The sequence below is a fragment of the Danio rerio genome, chromosome 1, assembly GCF_049306965.1.
Source record: "Danio rerio strain Tuebingen ecotype United States chromosome 1, GRCz12tu, whole genome shotgun sequence".
NCBI classification, from domain to species: Eukaryota; Metazoa; Chordata; class Actinopteri; order Cypriniformes; family Danionidae; genus Danio; species Danio rerio.
Genome location: NC_133176.1, coordinates 11,081,443 through 11,105,511, shown reverse-complemented (window position 1 = coordinate 11,105,511; position 24,069 = coordinate 11,081,443). Strand labels below are relative to the sequence as shown.

Here is a 24,069-nt window from a genome sequence, read left to right as displayed (position 1 = left end):
TGCTAGAACAATGGTCTCAAAATAAATCCCTGATGATCTGAGAGTTTAGCTCCGATCAGCTCCAACTCACTCCTGCTTAATAGTTTCAAGCAGGGGCCACCGATCTCTGTCCCTATAGATTTTAGCTCCAACTTCCTTCAACACACCAGCCTGAAAGTTTTAAGTATACTTGGTAAAGCCAAGATCACACTACAGTTTGAGCATACAAAATTCTGTCGTACGTTGCTGTGAAAAGGGGATAAACCCCACCCCCGAGAAATGTCAGTCTATAGCAATCGATGATTGACTCCTGTACTAGTAGGCCGGGCTTTATTCTCCATATTGACCATTACACTTTTCCCCACAAGTGACAGGTCTTGTGTATTCTAGAATGTTCTGATTGACATATTTTCACGTTGCCCGAGCTAATGCGCATGCACACTCGAAAGGTACGTGATCAAAACACCCACTTCATTTATGGCCGTTGTACACATTATCATCCTCTGGATAAAGCTTATTCAGATCACGCTACTCTTCTGAAGTAATTCACAACTTGGTCTTGATGGCGAATTTCCTCCAGAAATGACAGCAACTCTTTGTTTACAAGTTTGTGGGGCGTTTAAGTTGTTGCTGTCATGTGATGTGCATTTGAGGACGGACTGTACCTCACGTTCGTTTCATACAGATTACAAAACCAGAGAACTTTTGTTATCAAGTGCACTTGGTTCATTAAAAGATAAATACTTTAAGCTTTATTTGGAGATACTTCTTATGTTTATGAAGCAAGTATTCGCTGAGATTCTAGTTTGTTTGTTGACCGTCCAACTAACGTAACATAACCCCCGGAGAAAAATCAATGTATAGCGATCGATGATTGACTCCTGTACTAGTTGACTGGGCTTCATTTGCCATGTTGACCGTTACGCTTTTCCCCTATTCAAAACTAAATGAGTGACAGGTCCTAGTCTTTGACGTAGAGTGACAGGTATAGTCTTTGACGCAACTTTACACATACGTGTACATAAGACAAAACAATATTGTGCAAAAGAGGTATTTAAGGTAAAGTAAACATTGTTTTCCTTATTGAGTCCGTATATGATGGAGTAAAAGTAAAAGTGTCTGGTGCAAATAGAGAGAAGTTTCTACAGGTGGTTTGTCAAACCCACTCACCTGTGTGAAGCACACTTCAGAGAAGCACAATGTTTTTTTCTTCTAAAGATATGGAGAAATGCGATTTGAGATGAACTTTATTGAGAAACACTGATTCGCTATATTGTTAATGACAGAACTTGCCACCATATTTGACTAACTATGGTTTGGAAAACACATCCCAGGTATGAAATCACTAGACAACAAGAATGAATGTTGGAGTGAATAGTGATGTGATAAAAAGGAGAGTCAGGCTATAGGGTCTTTTCATCCAGCAGCACTCTTTCATGATTATCCTGCTTCTGGTGACAGACGCCGCTGCACATACGCTTGTTTGATTTACACACTTATGATTAGACTCAAACTACAGATGGCACACAGCTTCCTTCAGTCACCATGAAGCAGCGGTGCATGTGGATGTGACTGGCCATTTTGTAAGTAGCATGTTTGAACTGCGGGAAGAAGAAGAGGTTGGAGTCTGATGGGGTTTGTTTGCTTTTCACAATATATGTGGATTTATGTGACCTTCACATTGAAAGCAGCACAGAAAGGTGATTTTACGTACTAGGGAGAAAACTGGAATGATATAAATACTGTAAAAGCATGTGAGAAATGCTGGAGCTTAAAACAGAATAAGAGCATTTTGAAAAGCAAATATGTGTTTGTCCAGCTAATTTTCTTTAAATAATTTTACATACTAACATGCACTGTACACTGCTCCATAAAGTTTGTATCTGTATGATTTTTTTTAAATGTTATATGATTGTATTTCACAATATTACTGTTTTAGTGCATTTTTTATTAAATAGTATTAATACAACTTAAATGCAATTTAATTTAATACATTCTTCATTAAAAAAATCTCCAAAAGTTATTTATATTCTATATTTTAAAAGTTAAATTCAATACAAATTTAAGTCAATAGAAAGATACGAATAGACATCCTTCGTCTCTATTCGCACGAATGACGTGATTTGCACAAATGAAGCTGCGTGAATTGAGCATGCTGAGCATTTCAAGCGATTCGCTCAAGTTGGAAGATCTGAACTTTGGGGACATTTGTGCCGAGTTAACTAATCAGGAGCTTGCTCTTTTAGGGGTGTGATTATGTTACGTAGCGCCAATTGGTGCCCCGAGGGGAAATCCTCATGCTGACATGAGAAAACAACTCATCAAACTTGGCTGGCACAGTCGGAAGCACTGTTGAAAGTTTCCATTATGCAGGTAGAGTTTCTGGAAAAGTTGATAAAGTCACAGAGCTGGGTGCACCTCTAAAAGGATCTAGTGGACCCAGACACGGTACCGAATGAATCTACAGTGTTTTTCAGCGCTACTAAAGCATATAAAGCACAGCTAATCTCTTCATAAAATTAATATAGGCCATTTAGCAATGAAGCTAACGTCACCAGGCAGACAGATGCAAGATATCCTTGCTACAGTCACCAGGTCCAATATGCAGGAGACATTGTAACGCCTACTCTATTGTGACGGTTAGGTTTGAGGGAGGTGTAGATAATTATCCACTACGTAGTGGACCTGGTCCAGTACGTCACCAAACTGCAAGCTGCAGCGAGGACTTTCTTGACAGATGCTCCACTCATGATGCGAATCCACGTCTATTGTGAAGTGAACTTCACACACAAATCAAGCGAGTAACTCAGAATATTCTATTTACGCTTGAATGCCCCATTATATTAACAAATTGGCATACTCAGATACCTAAGTTTCTTGTTTTTGATGGTTGTAAAAGATTCATTTATTTAAATTTTCCTTCAGATTAGTTCCTTATTTATCAGGGATCACCCCAGCGGAATAAACCAACAATTCCAGCACATGTTTTAAGCAACGGATGCCCTAAAACAATTAAGTTTTATTCAATTCACCTACACCCCATGACTGTGGGGGACACCAGAGCACTCGGAGGAAACCCACAAAAACACGAGGAGAACAAGATAAAATAATAAAAATAAAAACATTTGTTGTTTTCAGCATTTCTCTGTAGTATTGAAATAGCGGCTTGTGTGCTGTGCCACCTTCATTGTCAATGAAAGACTGTCAGCAAACGCACAAGCAGTTGAATTGCGCACAATTATCTACCTTTTAAGTGAGAGCCTTATTTACTCGCCCTCGCCTACTTCGCCATACTATTCTACTGGGACATGGCGCATAGGAGATAAGTGACGTCAGTATGTAATGACCTGTTATGATTTATTACTGAACCGATATCAATAATTTTTACATCCCTAGTAATGATGAATAAAAAATATAAAAAACAATTAAAAATCTATCAGAGTAAAAGTATAAAACTCATCGAAAACGTGTACTAAAGTAAAAGTGGAAGAAGGAGAAAAAACATTACTACAATAGAGTACAGATACAGCCTTAGTACTTGAGTACAGTAGTAAAGTAGTTGTACTTCGTTACTATACATCTCTACAGGGGTGCTATACACAATTTCCGCAACCCTGCAGAGTTTAGTTCCAGCCCCTTTAGTTCCAGCGCACCTATCTGTAGCTATTAAACAAGCCATACGCCCCATTCACACAGTGCGATAGCGTCAACGCTTCCCATTCACTTTGAATGTGTGGCGTCAGGCTTTGCCAAACTGCATTGTGGATCCGTAGGCACTGCGTCAGGGGCATTGCTCACTGCAGAAGTTGGGAAACTCAACTTTTCAAGCACCAACTGAAGCGTCAGCCAATCAGACTGCTTTATGCAAATACCTCAGCTCAGACAGTAGCTGATAGTGGACTAATTTCATTGGCTGACGCTGCTATGATGATTGTGTCAGCCCCAACTTCAGACACGTCCTAAGTCAAGTGTTGACGCTGAAGCCCTGTGTGAATGCACGATAAAGCACTCAATTAGTTTGATCAGGTGTGTTTATTTGAGTTGGAACCAAACTGTGCATAGCTGCGGCCCTCCAGGAACAGAGTTTGACACCTGTATATGTTCTTAGTGACACATTGTTACACAGTACTTTTACAGGTTTATTTTCCCATCTTATTGAATTCTATAAATGACATTGTCATGATGATTAACCCCAAAAATTAGGTAGATTAACCCCGGGTGCTATTCCTCTTGTATAGTTTTGTGTATCTACTCAAAAACATATTTAGATTTTGCGCATCTCTGCCTATGTAATAAGGATGTTCATTTAATGTGGTCCTGCACTGCAAACAGGGTTAAAAAAAAAGACATTTACTGTATAAAAATGCCCCATAAAACATATTTTAAGTGTTGACTTTGCTGTAGAAGTTTCTATTAGAAAAGCAGCTTGTGTTGTGGATGAAGTATGTAATTACTTGTAAGAGTCTGTCATTATTTGGGCGTATATTTGGCTGTTTTTATGTCTTTTTCCCCTTTCTGTATGCGGTTAGTGGTCTGGTTATGTGCTCATCCTAGAAGATTAAACCGCACATTGGCTCTGAGTAAAAGTGTCAGGTCTTTTCACTGCCAACTTTGAGAAGGCTGCATAAATTTGCACGTCTTTCCACAGCGTGCAGCTATTTTTGAACTTGGCAGCCATTGATATAGAGTTTATCCTGGAACAAGAGTGGGGGAAAAAAACAGAAGGCATGACACACAAAGTGCAGATTGTGCAAGACCAAAGATCGTCTCTGATCAGACCACCAAGGATTCCCTTTGCACAGAGAGCTAAAGCTCGGCCATATATCATTAGAGTCAAACTGAAGCTTCTGCCATCTTTTTCCGCACAATACTGTTGTGTTTTGGACTGGTGCTGATTAGAGTGTGGTGTTGTCTTTTGCAGTTCTCTTGTTTTCAGTACTTACAATATATTGCCCTCACCTAGTATTGGCACTTGAAAAATATGGGTAAAGATGATATATATTTAAAGTCAGAATTATTAGCCCCCTGTATATTTTTTCCCCAAGTTCTGTTTAACACAATAGCGTCAAATGCGTAGCAGTATCACATATATATGATACTGAAAGATATTATTAAATTAAATCACTATTTTTTATATAAATGTTTTAAAAGTAACTTCAAAGTAAAGTAATTAGCAATCTGATTAATTTTTACATGAAGTAATTAGTAATGTAATCACATCACAATTTTCCAGTAGTAGTCAGTAATTTGTAATCTATTACTTTTTTTTTTTTTAAAGTAACTTACCCAACACTGGTTGGGAACTCAAAAATCAAACAAAAAGTGCTCAGGGCCAGTTTAAATATTGTGTCGTGTTCTTTGGGTGAGGGATTCATCAGAATCAACCGCAAAAATTTGACAAAAAGCCTTTATTCACATGGTTAATCCTTAAAAAACCTATGCCTTTTTACAGAAAGCTGCCTTCATCTGGGTAACAGTGATCAGGTGCGTTTGAAGTTTCTTTTGAGTGCTACGGTCACATGACTCATTTGAATATCTAAACAATACTAAAATAATATAATAAAAAAGGTCAACTCAACAATCATCATTAATTCAGCATTGATAGAGAGGGACATATGCGCATATATACATACATACAGATACACAATATATACATGCATATATACTGTAAATAAAAAAGATAATGCGTGTGATACGACATATTTCTCAAAGAAAAAAAATATATATATATACGTTGTATTATTTGAGAAATATATTGTATTACACGCATTATCTCTTTTTATTTATTTATGCATGTGTATGTATGTATGTATGTATGTGTGTGTGTGTGTGTGTATACCCCCACAGTCCAAATATGTACAAATATACATACACATACATATTCAACAATATATAATGACAATCTGTAGAAAATCTGTCTTACAAAAAAGGAAAAAAATCTAATTCACCATTTAAGCCTGGAAATCTAGTTGCTTTTACTGTATAGATCCAAAAGGTCTCTTTCTGTTTGAATCTTTTTACCCTGTTTCCTCCTCTTGCAGAGTTATAAAAATGCTCTATACCAACCAGTTTTAATGGACCGATCACTGTTATGCTGATAAAGGCAGTTCTTTGCTGAAATGCAGTTTTTTTTTTAAGGATTAGCCATGTGAATAAAGGCTTTTTAATGTTTTCCAAGTTTTTCGAGTGCCTTGGACTGATTTTTACTATTTCAAAAAGTATAAAAACTTGACATGGGGCTAATAATTGTCATCAACTGTAATTAATAAGCAGAACACATGGAACTGCAGTTAAACAGTGTTTGCAGTAATACTGAAGTAATAAGGCCAAGTGTGTTTGAGAAAATATTTACAACTGCTTTGAATATTTATTTATTTATTTGCCTTCAGCTTAATCCCTCAACTAATTAGGGGTCGCAACAGCGGAATGAACTGCCAACTTATCCACTATTGGAATGTGAAGAGACTTTTAACCAACACAACCAAAAATGTTTTTGAAGACAAATCACCTACTGCACCTTTAATTTTAAAAACTGGGGGCGACATAGAGGCTAAGTGGTTAGCACTATCTCCTCACAGCAAGAAGATCACCAGTTCGAGTTCCAGCTGGGCCAGTTGGCTTATCTGTGTGGAGTTTGCATGTTCTTCCCGTCTTTGCGTGGGATCCTCCAGGTGCTCTGATTTCCCCCACAGTCCAAAGACATGTGCTATACTGTAGGGGAATTGAAAAAACTAAATTGACCATAGTGTATGATTGTGTGTGTGTGAATGTGAGAGTGTATGGGTGTTTCCCAGTACTGGATAATGGCTGGAAGGACATCCGTTGCATATAACATATGCTAGTTGCTGTTAATTCTGCCATGGCGATCCCTGATAGATAAGGGACTAAGCTGAAAGAAAATGAATGAAGTTGGCTGCTTTGAATACAGTAAGCTAATCAGAATTGTTTCAATTGTACAGTAGTAATATTTCAATTAAAATAACACTTCATAAAATGACTGTTTTCCTGCATTTTTCATCCTGTAAATTTAGCTTTAGTAAACATAATAGACATTTTTTCAAGAAAAAACTAATTACTTCAAACTTTTTTAAAGTGTTTATTACAATGATTGTCTTTCTACACATCTTTAAACAGTCAAACACTCTTCAAAAACTTTTAACGTTACGTTTATGCATGCAGTATAACGCCTCCTTGACAAAACAAACACACACACGGAGAGTTTCCTACTCATTATAGGTAATGTATTCTGCTTTAATTAGCGTCTGCCATCACTGTGAGGTCCAGCTGAGATGGAGTCAGTGGGGAATCTAAACAGCATCAGCATGCAATATCAACACGCACCCACAAAACTTTACTTCAGGTATAACATCGTCCAGAAAGTTAAGTAAAAGAAAAGAGAGATGAAAAAATGCACTCTGTTCCAGCTCGAAACTCTAAACTGTTATTTAATGTGTTGAGAGATACAATAGAGAATGCAGGAATATTGTTTGCCTTGTTAATTAGTTGGATGCAAGGTTTTCTTTACACCAGTTTTTTTTAAGCTAAATACTGTTAGTATGATATTCAGTGAAACTATAACCTATATAAAGGGTTATATATATATATTTATACAACAGTTCTGTCTGGTTCTCGAATCTGATTGGCTGATAGCTGTGGTATATTAAAGTAATATCAGCACCCGTACAGCCTCTTTACCCTTTGTGTATTACTCCGCCCACATACAGCCAGCAAAAAGCAGACATTACAGATCTAAAGTGTAAAAGATGCTTGCTTAACTGTTTTAACTGTCAGCTTATGATTTGAATCCAATGGGGAAGAAAGTAGTTCCTCATACAAATGGCTTTTTGAGACTCTCCATGTTTGATTTTGTTTTTATATACACAATTATACCGTCAAACTATTGTATAAACACTATATCACACTCGTAGCAGTGCGATATGGCTGTATATCGGCACTGGTGGGGGCACCAAGGCACTCGGCATGCACGCCTCCCATCAGTGCCGATATACAGCCATATCCCACTGCTACGAGTGTGATATTGCTCATATATATGGCAGCTTAAAGACGCATCTCATATGAAGAATATGGGCCCAATCCCAATTCTATTTTTGTACCCCTACCCCTTCCCCTTGGCCCTTAAAAACGAGGGTTAAGGGGAAGGGCTTCAAAATTTACTCCTAAGAATTGGGACAGCACTACAGCACCTGCACACATCATCATATGTCATCGCAATCTCTTGCTTTATTTGAGATCAGACCATCGCGACTGCTGTAGTTATTCCAGTTGTGCTATTTTTTGGTATTTATCTTCAGGAAATCACTGAATGCATATATTATGTTATCATAACAATCTGTGGCAATAAGATTGTAACTGTCCTGTGCATTTACACAGTGACCAAATAAATTCAAGGGGTAAGAAAATTTCCCAGAATACACCAGCCACAGCTGCAGCCGGAAGTATCCACAAATTAGTATTTTTGGCATTATTATGAATTTTTATAACAAACAAGCACATGTTTTAATATATTCATAACCATGTTCGTGTTTTACCGTCATGCTTTTTTAAAAAAAAATGCTAAAATAAAAACAGTCTCGTCTATCAGGTCTCGTCTATCAAATCTGATCTTTAATTTGTTTTTTAATAGGATTTAAGTCAGGTGATTGGCTGGGCCATGCTACAGCTTGATTTACTTTCTCTAAAAGTGTCTGAGAGTTTCCTTGGCTGTGTTTTAGATCATTGTCTTGTTGAAATGTCCACCCTAGTTTCATCTTCATCATCCTGGTAATGTAGATATTGGACTGAAGAAGCTAATATTCATTTACAATGAGGAAAGGCAAAGGGTTGCTGAATAACTACTGAGAGATTTCAACTGCCAACTCTGCCTTTCTACACCTCCCTTTCTTCATGTGTTCAATATTTTTTCCCTGCATCATTTCCTTTTATTACACATAACTTCATTTCTAAACTAATTAGATTTGTACAAATATGTATTTATTTGGTTGTTATCAACATTTGGTGAATTTTTCAGGTCAACAGCAGCTTTAGAAATATGTTTTCTGAGAAAAATGGTGACGCGTACAATACTTATTTCACCCAATTTGGCCACTAGCTGTTATAATTAAAAATAATAATAATAATAATAATGATATTATACTAAAAATAAAAGTGATATTTAGTTTAGAAGAGCTTTATATAATTATATAACAATAAATATTTGTAAACGTTAATAGAAATATAAGAATATTCAAACATTAATAAAATTAATCTGGTAAATTAAAAAGTATGAATAAAGTTATTTTAAAGTATTAATAACAGTACAAACATGTTTGAATAACACTAATCCAAAATGTTTATAAATGAAAATTAATTTAAATAAGTCCATTGCTATAAATTAATCAAATTTCCCTGCATTGGAACTGTAGTTACACATTTATAGGCAAATGGGTAAGCTAAATTGGCCGTAGTGTATGTGTGTGAATGCGAGAATGTATGGGTGTTTCCCAGTGATGGGTTGCAGCTAGAAGGGCATCCACTGTGTAAAACATATGCTGAATAAGCTGTCGGTTCATTCCGCTGTGGCGACCCCAGATTATTAAATGGACTAACCCAAAAAGCAAATAAATGAATGAATGTTTAGGAAACATAGTAACGTGCATCAGTTTTCGCTCGTGCTCATGATCTGCACAGTCAAAGCGATGGAACAGATTTCTGGAGTGTGAAGGAACATCATTAAATATCAACATTTCCCAGGGCCAATTTCATATGCTTAAGCACCGTCGCTCTCACACAGATACACAAACACATTTACAATGAAGAGGCGCTTTAATCCAGCGCGCTTCACATCACTAATCTGCAGGCCAATACATGCTACATATTAATCAAACACGCAGCATTTACACAACATCTGACTTCACAAGACATCAAAGATTCTGGCCTGCATAGCAAATGATCTGTGGTAATTAATGCTAATTCATAAATAATTGACACACCGTGCCCTCCACTAACACTGGCACCCTTGGTAAATATGAGCAAAGAAAGCTGCGGAAAAAGTCTTAAAGATGCAATGATTGTGTGATGGCATTTGAAGGCTCGAGTTGCTAAGCAAAGAGGCACTTGACAATTTTGGAGTTTATTAATAATATAATAACACTAATACTGAATTGGTTAAGACATTTTAGAATGACCAAACCAACATTTCAGATGTTTTACAATGTGCTCCTCTTTCGGGTTTGTCCATTCACACATTTTTATAATCACATGATCTTTTATAACAAAATCACATGAGTTTTTTTAAGGTGCATACTTAAATTTGTTAGGTAAAATTGTTTGCATCACAGTTTATGCGCATCTTTTCTTTTCGAATAAAAAGCTTATTCTACTCAGTTATGCGCATCTTGACGTTTCCATCAACTGTTTTTTTTTATGTGCATATCCAAAATGCACATAATATAAGTGGATGAAAACATATCTAGTGTGTGCACAAAAGAAACACGTTCTCTTCCACGTTAATTCCTTGAATTGGTTAAAATGTACATTTTCATTTTATTTTTGCAATTTTTTTTATAGTTACTTCCCTTTCTTTTTTTTTTATCTAGTAAGAAGATTGACTAAGTGAGTTTTTTCCTTTGCGTCATTAGCAACAGTAGGTTTCTGTCATAATTAGCTATGTTACGAAATATATTGATGCTCAAAACTGCAATACTGCAAAAAAAAAAATTTGAGAACAAAGAGAACAAAATCACCACTTCCTGATAAACTGATGACAAAATTTCAAAAAGGAAACTGGAATTGGGAAGTGGTAAGAAACTGTTGGTCTTTTTTCTTTGCGCCTCGAAAACGAAATGCCTTCATTTCTCTGCCACATCTGTGTATTGTACTGTGATGGCAATTGTAAGAATTGTAAGAAATAATTCCAAAAGGCAACTGACTGTACAGTAAAGCCACACAAAAAACAACAACACAAAAATACGATGTTTATGCAGAGTTCAGCGGTTAATCAGCCGGAATCAGCTGAGGTGACTTTACGACGACCAGCGAGACCTAGCTGTCACTCAAGTGGCCACGCCCTCAATTATGCAGACTTAATAAACCTAATATAAGCAAAACCGATGAGTTACAAAAAAATTCACCCCCCTCACAGTACTCATGAAGGGTAATATTAGCTATATAAACCAAAATCATTCTTTGTACCAGACTGTAAACAATTATTTTCTGCTGTAAAGTTGGCCATTTTTAACAGTGGGCTCAATTCAAATTTGCTCAATATGGAGCCAGGACAGGAACTTCGATGAATTGCAGTTTCCGTTAATTTCATATATGCTTCATGAGGGAGAGCTTGGTCAAAATCACAAGTGGTTACATGCGACAGCACAACAATGATAGTGACTCAAAAACATGTTTTGGGGGGCCAAATCTCATTATATTTTTGATGTTAGTTGCAGTTTGGAGGGAAGAGGAGCCGCACATGGCCTGCTGGCCCGGAGTTTAAAACACCAGCTTTAAAAGCATGATCTATGGCTGAATTTAGAACAGCGGAAAGAGCCGTTTTGCTTTAATATTTCACTATATTTAAACTATTTCGGAGAAAAGAGATGTAGCCTTGATGAGAAAAACTCAAAGTACTCAAAGTAATGTAACTGTTTCAAACTTTTGAGCGGCAGCATCTCGGTGTTTGAAGATGTTAATGAGAAGGAAACACTGCGGCAGAGGTTCAGAGTTAAACTGTGTTTGTGTTCAGGAAACAGGAGCGTGGCTTATGTTTTGGCAGTGTGGATGTATTTACTGAAGGATATGAATGCTTGCTGTAATTTGGCTTTTGTGTAAATCTCAACCGTTGTCACAAGCTGCATTTGCTGTCTGTTAATACCGTCTGTATACTTGCTGCATGTCTTGCATTGTCAGACCCAGATGGATTTCCTTGGTTTGCTCTGCGGTTTTCAGGAGAAGATCTGCGTAATTCTGCAGAATACTTTTTTTAAACACAAAACATAATGCAGTCTTTATTAGTAGCCGAAAGCATCAAATGGATCTAACTGCTTATAAACGAATGCAGAACGATTTAAAAGTACATCTCTGGGTTCATTCTGGATTCTTTGAAATCCTTACACTTCTAAAAGTGAGATGTAAATTACAAAGATCGTTCGATCGTCTCCTGATAATAATGTTGTGAAGCACTCACAAACATTTCTCTTTTATTTACATTTATTAACACCTTTCTGCTAGCTTCAAAAGATCCAGGTCTGAGGTGCTACTATTGCTACAATAGGGTGAATTTTACATGGACAACCATCTCTAAAATATTCACTTATACACTTTAATGTATTTATAATTATTATGTGTGTAATTAGAAACATTACTCTAATCTTCATTGTCACAATCTTCCAGAAATCACTCTAATATCCTTATTTTGTAGATCATGAAACATTATTTCTGTTGAAACTGATACATTTTCTTCTCATTATTCCTTGATGATAGAAAGGACATCGTACTTTAAATAGAATTTTTAAATGGCTTATTGTATAGTTATTTTGGAAAATGGCAAACTGGGTTTTGAACATAAAAGCAGGTATTTTTAAAAATGTTAAAAATAAAAATCTACTGAAATCAATAGTTTCTACCCTGCTATTACCGGTAATGGTATTTTCCCGTATTTCTCCTGTATTTTCAGTCTTTTACTGAAGAGTGGCAATAAACATTAAAGAGCCGATTCTCCCTATATGCAACCCTACTGCCGAACCACCAGAGGACACCCCTTGCTCTTAAACGTGAGTCTGTTCTGTGCTTTTGTTTTGTTTTTTTAAACAAATATAAAAATGGCAGGATTCCTTTTCCTTTTAATTACAGGTCCCATCCTATGCAATTCTTAAAATCTCATATAGCGGTGCGTGACTATCAGCTGATGCGCTTAATAGTGATAAATAGACGCTGTTTCCCAAATGGATTCTGTACACGTGATTTGAAGCGGAGCTAAAGTCTGGGTTTTAGGTGCATGTTTGAAAAGACATATACACGTAATTAATAATGATAACATAAAGATGTCGATCTTGGTGTGGGTTTTTTCCAACAAAACCAATTTTGTCCTACCTGAGCATAAAAAGTTAGGAAAGCAATTGAAGGCTTTCATTATATATTTCAATGTGTGCATTTTTAAAATGACATATGTTACTTAATGTAATCAAATGAAACATCCAAATAAATAGAAGATTCATTCGCTGCTCTTTAATCAAAATGTGTAAGTTATACAGTGAAGTAAAGAATAATGAGTTTTTTATAACTTGATTCAATTTCTTTATAATAGCTCATTTTAATATCCCTTATTATGGTGGGCAGATCCCTTATTTTCACATCCCAATGTTGACAGGTATGGACGTCAAAGCGCCCTGTAGTGTTCGTTTTAAAAACAAAATACAGCCAAACATTCTTCTGGCTGCATAATTCATGATCTTCAGAAATGTATATACAGTAAAGCTACTTTTCCAGAATGAGCCTATGTTAAAAATGTCAATTTTTTGGTGAACTATCCCTTTAAAAACTTCCAGCTATAAAAGTAATTTCTTCTTCTTCTGAAGATCCACTCATGCACATTTTCTTAAGAAAGTCTATTTTAACTATTCCAGCAAGTAATCTTTGCAGAATCCACACATTTTAGCAAGACGGAGTAACACGTATGTCATCCTAATGATAAAAAGAGTGCTTCTTTATCCTCAGCTGCCTAATGAATCCATTATGTGACATACACTACGAGAAATACAGCTGCGTCTAAAAGAAAAGCTCAAGCCTTCAAGGTTTAAGAAGTACTCAGAGAGCTTCCTTTCAAACAGTCGCTTTCTTTCTCTTCACTGAGAAACACACATCTAAAGCATAAGAGCTGACAGTATCACTATATATACATGCACAAAGTAAAGGATTTCTCACTTATAGCATATATAGGGGGAACCAAATGAGTCTGCTCTTCCTCTGGGGTCTGCTGATGTGTTTTTGAAAGCTGGTCATCGTGACATTCTCCATTGTGTATAAAAGATGAGAGGCTAAATGAGGAGATGAAGAAATCACCTGAACAAACACACGTGTGCTCTGTTGGTCTCTTTAATTCGCCTCAGCTCTCTGCTGCGCTAGACTTTTTCAGGCTTAGAAGTTTTAAGAGGACGTGATTTAATAAAGGAAAATGCAGGGACAGCTGGGGGTGACATTTAAAGGAGTTGTTCGTCCAAAAATGAAAATGTAGTCATTATTTACTCACCCTTAAAAGGCTTTTTATTTTTTTCAGTAGAGCAACTAGAATGATTTAGATTTTTTTTACAAACCTCTTTTCATGCAAACGCTCATCAAAATCAATTATTTAATTGATCAATTAATCAACCAATTAACCAATCAAACGATCAGTCTGTCAAGCAATCAGTCACGTAATCCATAATGTGAATGAATGAAATAAAAAAATTATCAAGATTATCAAAATCTTCAGTTTATTAATATTTAAATATATTACCAGCAGGGCCGGCAATGTACATTTGGGGGCCCTAAGCAGAATAAATTTGGGGTCCTATTTTGGTCTAAATGGTGTAGTATTGCCATTGCAAACCGGCCCACAATGATTTTATTGCTTATTAAATACAATCAATAAAAAACAGGAAAGTAAAGCCTGATATCTTTTACTTAATAACTCTCTGAATGACTTGGACATTTTAAAACAGCACTGTTTTTTTCAACTAGCAGCTTCAATAAATCTTTAATAAAGGGAGCAGCGATTCGACTTTGCATCTTTCTGGAATGTTAAAAACATATTTAAATAATTTGGCAAACAGATTAAAAATTCGATAAAAGATTCCAGGTTGAGTTTTTTTGTTTGTTTGTTTGTTTGTTTGTTTGTTTGTTTGTTTGTTTGTTTTAATAAATTCCCAAAGGAAAAACCTCGCAATAAGAGACAGTGAGCAATAATTAGCCAAAAGGGAAAATGCACTACTTCGTAATAAAATATACATTCTGAACTCATTAAAAACTCAACAAAAAAACAATTAACACTGATGCAAAGTTTGATTCATAAATAATAAAACCAATAAGCAAATGATATAAAGTAAATATGAAAAATATTAATATACATAAAACATAAAAAAGGAAGAAACAAATACTGGGTTAATGTTGATACCCAAACTCAAAATTTTATTATGTCCTTCAGTTTTCTTCCCTGTTCCTTACATTTGAGATGCAGGGTCCAGAGCTTATATTGAACTATGATTAATTTAATTAGGACATAACTTTTATAAACATGTCATGTCATGTCATATCTATATATATATATATATATATATATATATATATATATATATATATATATATATATATATATATATATATATATATATATATATATATATATATATATATATATATATATATACAGTATATATATATATATAAACATATATATAAACATATATATAAACATATATATATATATATATATATATATATATATATATATATATATATATATATATATATATATATAAACATATATAAACATATATATGTTTTTAGCTGGGATAAATTCTACTACAGAAATTATATATATATATATATATATATATATATATATATATATATATATATATATATATATATATATATATATATATATATATATATATATATATAATTTCTGTAGTAGAGTTTATCCCAGCTAAAAACAAACAAACAGATTTACTGTCAAAGCTCAGTATTCAGACTTGATCTCCTCTTGATCCTATACTTGTTTTTCTCTTCCTCTGGTAAAGACTGTAATATAATTCAACTTTTTTGTGTGTGTTTATTTATTTGTTTTTCACGTTGAGTGTAATTTGCCTCCTCTGTGGCCGTCGTGGCATTGTGGTTATGATGTTCTTATTGGTTTCCTTTATCTTCAGTTATTATTACGGTCTGCTTGAGAAACCACAATGCAGGCCCTAACAACGCTATTATTTCTTTTTAGACTTTTATTATTACCGTGCTCTGGACAGAAACCCCGTGGGTTAACCTTCATGACCGTCACAGTGTGATAATGCCATCTTTATGCTGCTATCCAAACCATTCTGCCAGCATTGCGAGGACATAATAATTACAGCAAATTCAGCAGTAAAGACACGATCTGAATATATGAGAGGAGATGCGGCGCTCAAGGCTTCATGCGGCACAGCGTGATCTGAGAGCTTCATCCGCCACCTGTTAGGAAAGCAGGGAATAATCTCCGTTTAAGATTTGTTTCTCCTCCTACGCAGGAGGTCTCCTTCGTGACCCCGCTTCCAGGTTTCACACTCCACAGAAAAGTTATGAATATCTCTGGAGCGCCAAGTGGCATTGTAAAGAAAGCATGTGTGTTATGCGGATAAAAGTCAAGTGCTGATGCTTGAACTGAGAGCGGAGGAGAAAAATGGAATGTAAATGTAGAAATGTGAAATCAGACGCTGTTTCTTGTGCACTGTTAGACATTTCAAAGGGTTTTTACAGTAACTTACTGGCAACACTGTTGCCAGTAAGTTACTGTATTTTAGATTTACAGTATACAACTGTAAATCCGTTTACAGCATGTTACTGTAGTGTCTGAAAATGGTTAACTACTGTAAAAACCTAAGTTAACAGTTAGCTACTGTAAACCTTTTAATTTTGTCCTAAATATTTTATAATATAATTTTATTAATATTATTTTAATACTATAGACCTAAAAAAGACACAATTACAAAATATTAACAAAATAAACACTCTTTATTTAAAACATTGGAGATGCTTAAAACAAGCTTAAAAATGTGTAAAAACATTACATTTCAATCATTCAAAATATTTTATTTTAAGAAAAAAAAACATTGAAAATGACAAAGCACATTAACATACATGTACAAAACTAATTTAAGTGTCTGACCTGCATATTGTTGAGAAAAAAAAAACAATTGTACTAAGTACTACTGACATTAAACCAGACACAATTACAAAATATTCCATTCTTTAAAACATTAATAATGCTTAAAGCATTTAAGGAAAATGTGTGAAAATTACATTAAGCAATAAAATCAACACATTAAAAATAAATAAATCACACAAAGCACTAGAACATACATGTACAATAAAAATTTAAACTTCTGAATTGCATATTGTTGGAAAAATAAATATTTGTAACTATTAGCCGACTCAGAAACAACCCAACTTTAAAATATTACTGATTCTGGTGTCAAATGCTCAACAAGGTCTGAATTCACATGTTCAAATGCAATTCATCTTTATTTCTATTGCACTTTTACAATGTAGATCAATGATGTCAAAGCAGCTTAACATAGAAGTTCTTGTAAATTGAAGCTGCTTTAGTCCAGTTTTCAGAATTGAAGCAGTAAATGTCACTGCTGAAAGTCCAAACACTGAAGAGCAAATCCACCGATCCACCAATCGTAGCCAAGTGATCCAGTGGCGACAGTGGCATGGAACAAACTTCACCAACTGACGAAAGTGTAGAATAAAATCCCTTGAGAGATACCAGGCTCAGTTGGGCACGACCAGTTCTCCTCTAGCCAAACTTGTGCAAGGCCGCAGTCTAGGCACCAGAGGCTTGAAAGTTCACCAGCGGGTGGTCAGGCTGGCCCATTGGATCAATGAGGAAACTCATTGATCACGTGTGTCTTTTAGGATTCACTCCTCCATGACCACCACAGCATCTGGTCAGGATTTGGCCCAGTCCAGGATTATGAAGAACTCTGGATAAGGACAAACAGACTAACATAAGCATAGAAGAAGCTTGTTTAAAAAAAATAAATCATATACTGGTTAATTATTTTGAAGCATGGCAGCTAGGTTGGGGTAGTTTTCAGCTGGTACTGAGCAACTGGCTCCTGCTCATAACCTGCTCACTACCATGTTTAAAAGATAACTAACCAGAATGTCCTGTTTATTTTTTCCCCTAACAAGGTTTTACAAAAACATTGTAGCATTTGTGATGGGTTGATTCACTGCAGGACAGATTAGACTATTTGTTTTATGTATTCCTAATAAACTAAAACTGACTGAATACTGATAAAACTATTGAGAGTGTCTCACCTAATCCAAGTTCTCAGTTAGCTGGTGAAAGAAGGATAACTCACTGTTGTTCATGGTTGTCATTCTCTTCAGTACTTCTCCTGCTATCTTCTGGCTCACTCTGGTTGTTGCTGTGCATTTTGTTTCATCCTCTGGAATTATTTATACAAAAAATTTTATTATTTTATTTATTACAAAATATTTAGGCAACATGAAATGGGGAAAAAGACATTTAATACATAGACAAATGCATGTATCCCAATACTAATTATTGTATTTTGAAATGTCTGACCCATGACAGACCTCAATCTGCTCAAAAATATTATAAACCAAGATGAAGAAAAAAAACCTACTAAATGGTTTAATAAAAAAGGGAAAACGATTTTTTTATTTAGCTAGCAACTAAACATGTGACACATTTTGTATTAAAGTAACGTTAATATATTGAGAAACAAATAGATGTACAGTACTTACTGTTGTATGAGGTCCAGTTTGCACAGGCAGGCTCCCAGTATTCTATATTGAGACCATAAAAAAGCCAAAAATACAGGTAAGAATACCATGCTACAATCCACAACCTCCACACAACTTTTTTTATTTGTTTACCTTGGTTGCTTACTGGTCTTGCTTATTTTTTAAGCATAAGGCTGTGCTGATCAAGATGTTCCTCTGAAATGCTGTTTGTTTCTTCAGACAAAACCTGTTGCTGTGCCAGTGCCATATCTAAACAGAAAAAAATATAATGGTAACAATTATGTTAAACCAAATGTCAAGAGTTGTGATAAAAAAATAATTAGCAAACAATAAATAGCAAAAAGGTGGTTCTTAGCATAATGCATAGAGGTAAAATTGGTTTTATATTAGCAGATTCAGACTTCCCCCTTAATAATTTAATTTCATAAAAGTATTATTTGCAAACTCTAAATAGCGAAATCATTTTAGCAGCTAATGACTATCAAAGTACAACATGCTCACGGTCAAATAAACAGTGTTAATGTTGATTTCAAGTCATACTGGCATGCTAATTCTGATCGAATATTCAAAGTAACATGGTAAACAGTATAGAGTCTTCTAAATGAACGAATGTGCGAATATAAAACCAACTTTACCTCTATGCATATTGTAACGTTATAGATTTACGTTAACGTTCTTATAGGTTACGTCGCGATGTTATTTTCTCAAGCTAACGTTATAAGTTACTCTAAACCAGAGAAAAATAAGTTCACAACATCTAATATATATAGTATAAATCAATATAAGTTAAACGTTGCACGTTAAAATGAGTTTGAGTCCAATTCAGTATAAACTTAGCTCAGTTTAGCTAACAGTTAACATTACCATTTTAAGATCGCTTCAGCCAATGTTGCCGAGCAAACAAATGCTAATAGAGGTGCTCAAATCAATGTCGAGTGTTGTCAGCACAGACAGACGCGCTTTTACCTGGATTATTTGTTGGTCTTTCATTCATATTCTTCTGGGGGAAAACAATCTCTGCCGGACCGTTGTCTCGTGCTAAGTGTCCTCCAAAACTGTCTGCATACCTCTGGTTCCCTCCTAAACCAAAACCCGCTGCAACACCGGTTCCTATGTAAAGAAATAAAAAGATATGACGAGATCAATGGCTAATAGTCATAAACAGTCTTATTTAAAGTAATAGTAGTGTTAATGTAATAAATTAAATAAAGGTAACATCTTAATAGATGATATATTTCTCAAATGGGCGAAATAACGCCAAGCCAGAGAAAATAATAATAGCCAACTTTATACTTTACTTTGTTCTATTCTCGTCCACAAAACATTCTGTAAAATGAAACACTGCCTCAGCTTACCAGAGTAAAGTTTGTTAAATCCAGTAAGTTCTTCAGGCACACTAATAAATTGTCCTCCAGAATTGCTCCAGGGTCCTCAGGCAAAATGTGGTGCAGAGTAGTCGAATCGCCGCAAGGTGGCGTTGAAGCAGTTGTGGAAAATACAGTATAATACACGAATTTTTACAAATACAGTACATCGCTGTATATGTTGTTCGACGTCACACTAAATTCCCATAATGCAACGGTAAATACAGTTATTTACCGTAAAAGGAATTTGCAGTATTACACTGGGTGAAATACAGTAAATAACTGTGTAATTTACAGAAATGTCTAACAGTGTGAATGACACACTATGAAGACGTTCCATCAACAGCTTATTCTGGCCAAGAACTATCTTCACTTGATTTTATTATATCATTCAGTGGTTTGAAGAAACAATTCAATTAATCAAACTGCATGTTAGAGTCATCAATAAGGTTTGAAAAAAAATCTATTTAAACAAATGCTCTGGTTTTGAAATTATAACATAAACATATATAGTCTTCAGATGTGTTAGTATTGTTATATATGTTGCTCATAATACAAAACTTGAGCAGCAAATAGCATATGGTAATTATTTCTGTAATGTTTCACCAATATACGTCAACACATTTGGTATGTTTTACATACCAAATGTATGTAAGGCTGTTTCACAAACAAAAATATCTCATATAGAAATTGGATACCTGGATATATATGCAAATATGACATACAGGTTCATATTTGGATTTCACGTGCGTAACATATGTCAAACATATATTTTTCAACCATCAGACTTATGAATATGTACACGTTACAATAAGGTTTAATTAGTACAGCATTTATTATCTGTAGTTCAACATTTACTAATGTATTATTAAAATACAAATTCACTGCAAGTCAAGATGAACTAACAATGAACTACTGTATTTTTATTAACTGACATTAATTATGAAAATATACTGTAGTAAATGTATTGTTCATTGTTTCTTCATGTTAGCAAATTACACTGTAAAAAATCCAAGGTTCAACTGGTTCGGACCAAAGCAATCAGCATGGTGTGAAAAGGACCCAAAGACGGCAGAAAATGCTACAATGTATCATTTATTGCCCTTGGTCCGGACCAAATGAAGCGAACTACAGATGTGAAAGCACCCTTTGAGTGTATTTCAGATTGGCAAAGATGAAGACAGAATCTCTAGTGGATTATTAATCTAGAATTTGCAACAAAACATACGTGGAGCAATGTATTTTACGTTTAGCAATAATGTAGGCTTGGTCAAGTATGGTTACAATGGGTCTGGTGACATAAGAATGTTAAGACCTGCGAAAACTCTCAAATTAGAAAACATTATTTTCAAGTTTTTTTAAGGTGATTTAGTAACACTGTCCTTATATTGTCCTAAGGGATTTATAAAGCATAAATAGTCCTCACTTTAGATTAAGTCACAAGACTGCAGGAAGTTGTGTTTAAAAAGCTTTTATTAACATACAGAGTAACTAGTATATGCCTGAATAATAAAATGTATAAATGTTCATTTGTAGAGTTGCTTAATCATTTACTAACTCATTCTGAATAATCTTAAAAACCAGCAACTACACTTAAATACTGATGGTTTGTCATTAATGCAATGCTTAATCTAGTAATGAAAAATGTATCGGTAACTATATGTATAAAACACAATTATTAAGCACATTATAAATGCAAGAACACAGTATTTGTAGCTGTGTTCATAAACTGCTTGCTAATGTCTATTAATGCAGAGTTAATGCTGAACAAATGATGAATGAACTATTTGCTAATGCTTAATACAGGATTCATAGTGTGTAATCTTGAACAATGTCTGGTTATGAAATTACTTAAGTATATTTTGGATCATTTTAACCAATAAAATGTATAGCGTTAGATATGCTGGAAGCATTATTTCCCCTTGGATCTGCATAGATTTATGTTGGGATAAAGCCAAAGCAAACCTTGAGCCTTAAGCTTAAACATCTATCAGCAGCTGATCCCCTTTATTCAGTGATATGGAAAACATCATTCAAAACCTTCATTATAACCAGCCTACTGAATCCCACGATGCTTAGCCGGGCCTTCCGATAGACTGTTTACTTCTAAATGACAAAAATTGACAGTCAAACTGTACCGCTCTCATCAGAGGTGAGTAAAAACTTGCTAGGTTTCTATTAACTCTGCTAAGGAGGGATTATGTTGTCTTGAGGGAGTCGAAGCTTTGTAAGCGAATGAATCCCAAACCTCTAAATCCTATTAGCTGCATACAGAGGTGAGGGAACACAGAGCCGTGGCTTAACCTTAAGACTGACAGACGTACAATCGTGTTTTATTGCGTCTGTTTCTCGCAGCTCCACACAAACACACCTCAGCATAAAAGAAACAGTCGGAGTCTATAAACCCGATTCATATCTGTTTTGGTGCTTTAGTGAGTAAATGTTCCTTTCTCCATGTCTATCAAATATGAATTTTTCTGCCACCATAGACAGTATTCAGTATAGCGATATGGAGGGCTTCAATGCACGTCTGAATTGAATGTTTGCATAACATTCTGTCTGGAGGCTTTCATCTAGTTTAAAGAGAGACTACATTCCTTTTACTTTGCTGTTGGTGTTTTTTTGCGAATGATTTCTGCTTGGAGAGAAACATTGTAGCTTTTATATAGAAAGTTCAGTTGTTTTAGATTGTCAGACGTAGCACCTTGTTTTTGGAATGAAAGCTATGCACTTACCGGCCACTTTATTAGGTACACCTGTCCAACTGCTTGTTGACACAAATTTCTAATCAGCCAATCACATGGCAGCAACTCAGTGCATTTAGGCATAAAGACATGGTCAAGACATGGCATGGTTGTTGGTGCCTGACAGGCTGGTCTGAGTATTTCAGAAACTGCTGATCTACTGGGACTTTCATGCACAACCATCTCTAGGGTTTACAGAGAATGATCCACTTTTGATCATTTTAATCAATACTTAACTTGTAAATGAATAATTTCCAGAACAAAACCAGGAAATAAAAGTTACTGTGACTGACATCCATCACACAGTTTTCCCAGAACATGGCATCATTAAACGGTGATAACTCAAAAAAGAGCATCACATTTTTAAAGGTCTCTTATTATTTTCTGCCATGGGTCAATCATAAACAAAAACAAATAAATATACAAACATAAATCTAATTCTAACCAATGTGCCAATTTGATGCTCCAGATGTTTTTTTTTTATCAACTTTGAAAATGATTCTGCTGCTTAACATTTTTTTTGTAATTTCTGTTGTAAATTTTGTGTTAAGTTTAAACAAACAAATTCAATTTAGTGATGTTCAACCTAATTTGATGTAGCACAGTGCTCATTCAGTAAAGGCACAGCTAAACAGATGTGTTTTCAGTCTTGATTTGAGTGTACCTAATGTTGGAGGCAAATGAGGCAAATAACTACAAAAGTCCACTTTTTGAGAATAAAATAACCACCCCCTGGCTACAGGCCTGTATATTACACCTCAGTTTCTTCTGTCTCCAAGTTATACTCTGATTTCGCTGCATTCTTCAATATTTCTTCCAAAATATTATATACAATACTGGAAAAAGCATCTAGGTTTCCCTTATGATTCATTGCTTATTCTTTTTGAAGTGTCTTATTATAAAATCGTATAAACGAATGCTCTTACATAACCTAAACATCATCACATGCAGTCTAAATGTCTGAGAACACACTGAAAATCTTTTACATGTGATATTAAATTAAGACAATTCAAAAGACAAGCAGTTTCTCTAGTGCTCACAAATGTTTGGATGCTCTGTATGTTACTTGCGTAGGCGTGTGTGTGTGTGTGTGTTTGTGCGCGTACGCGTGTGTTTGTGCGCTGGGAAATAAGAGCAATGAAAAGAAATGAGCTTTCCTGCTCCATTTCTTTTTCTGTCCATTTTTCTTTACCCGACCACAAAATGAATCTGCTGTTCGGCTCTGAAGAAAAAAGGAAAATAAAATAAACTTTTAGTGGCGAAGGAGAAACAGGCTGGTCGGTGGGAGGAGGAAAGAGGAATGGATAAAGATATGCATTAGTCAGAGGACGGGAGAGCAGGAGAAGCCCATGAATCTCAATCTAACTTTATTCAGCGGGGACCGGGAAAGAGCAAGCCAACAAGGTCATCTGAGACAGTGTGACGCAACTATTACACAAGCCTGCCAGCCTCTCTGTGATTGGCCATCTCACACTTTG

General features: G+C 35.2%; 1 protein-coding gene across 11 annotated transcripts in view; it reads right to left on the bottom strand.

Moving 5' to 3' along the window:
* elfn1b (extracellular leucine-rich repeat and fibronectin type III domain containing 1b) overlaps positions 1 to 24,069 on the bottom strand; it is a 149,808-nt gene that overhangs the window by 13,843 nt on the left and 111,896 nt on the right. The window contains exons 1-6 of one of the 11 annotated variants that reach the window (XR_011015244.2): positions 19,839 to 19,941; positions 19,450 to 19,593; positions 18,616 to 18,732; positions 18,484 to 18,525; positions 18,075 to 18,161; positions 16,695 to 17,690 (exon numbers count right to left, since the gene is read on the bottom strand). The exons of 7 other annotated variants lie outside the window; for them this stretch is intronic. The gene's annotated coding sequence lies outside the window, so the exon portion shown is untranslated. Of the gene's footprint in view, positions 1 to 16,694; positions 17,691 to 18,030; positions 18,162 to 18,483; positions 18,526 to 18,615; positions 18,733 to 19,449; positions 19,594 to 19,838; positions 19,942 to 24,069 lie in introns of those variants that run through there. 3 more of the 11 variants (XR_011015245.2, XR_011015243.2, XR_012405461.1) reach the window with 3 other exon arrangements.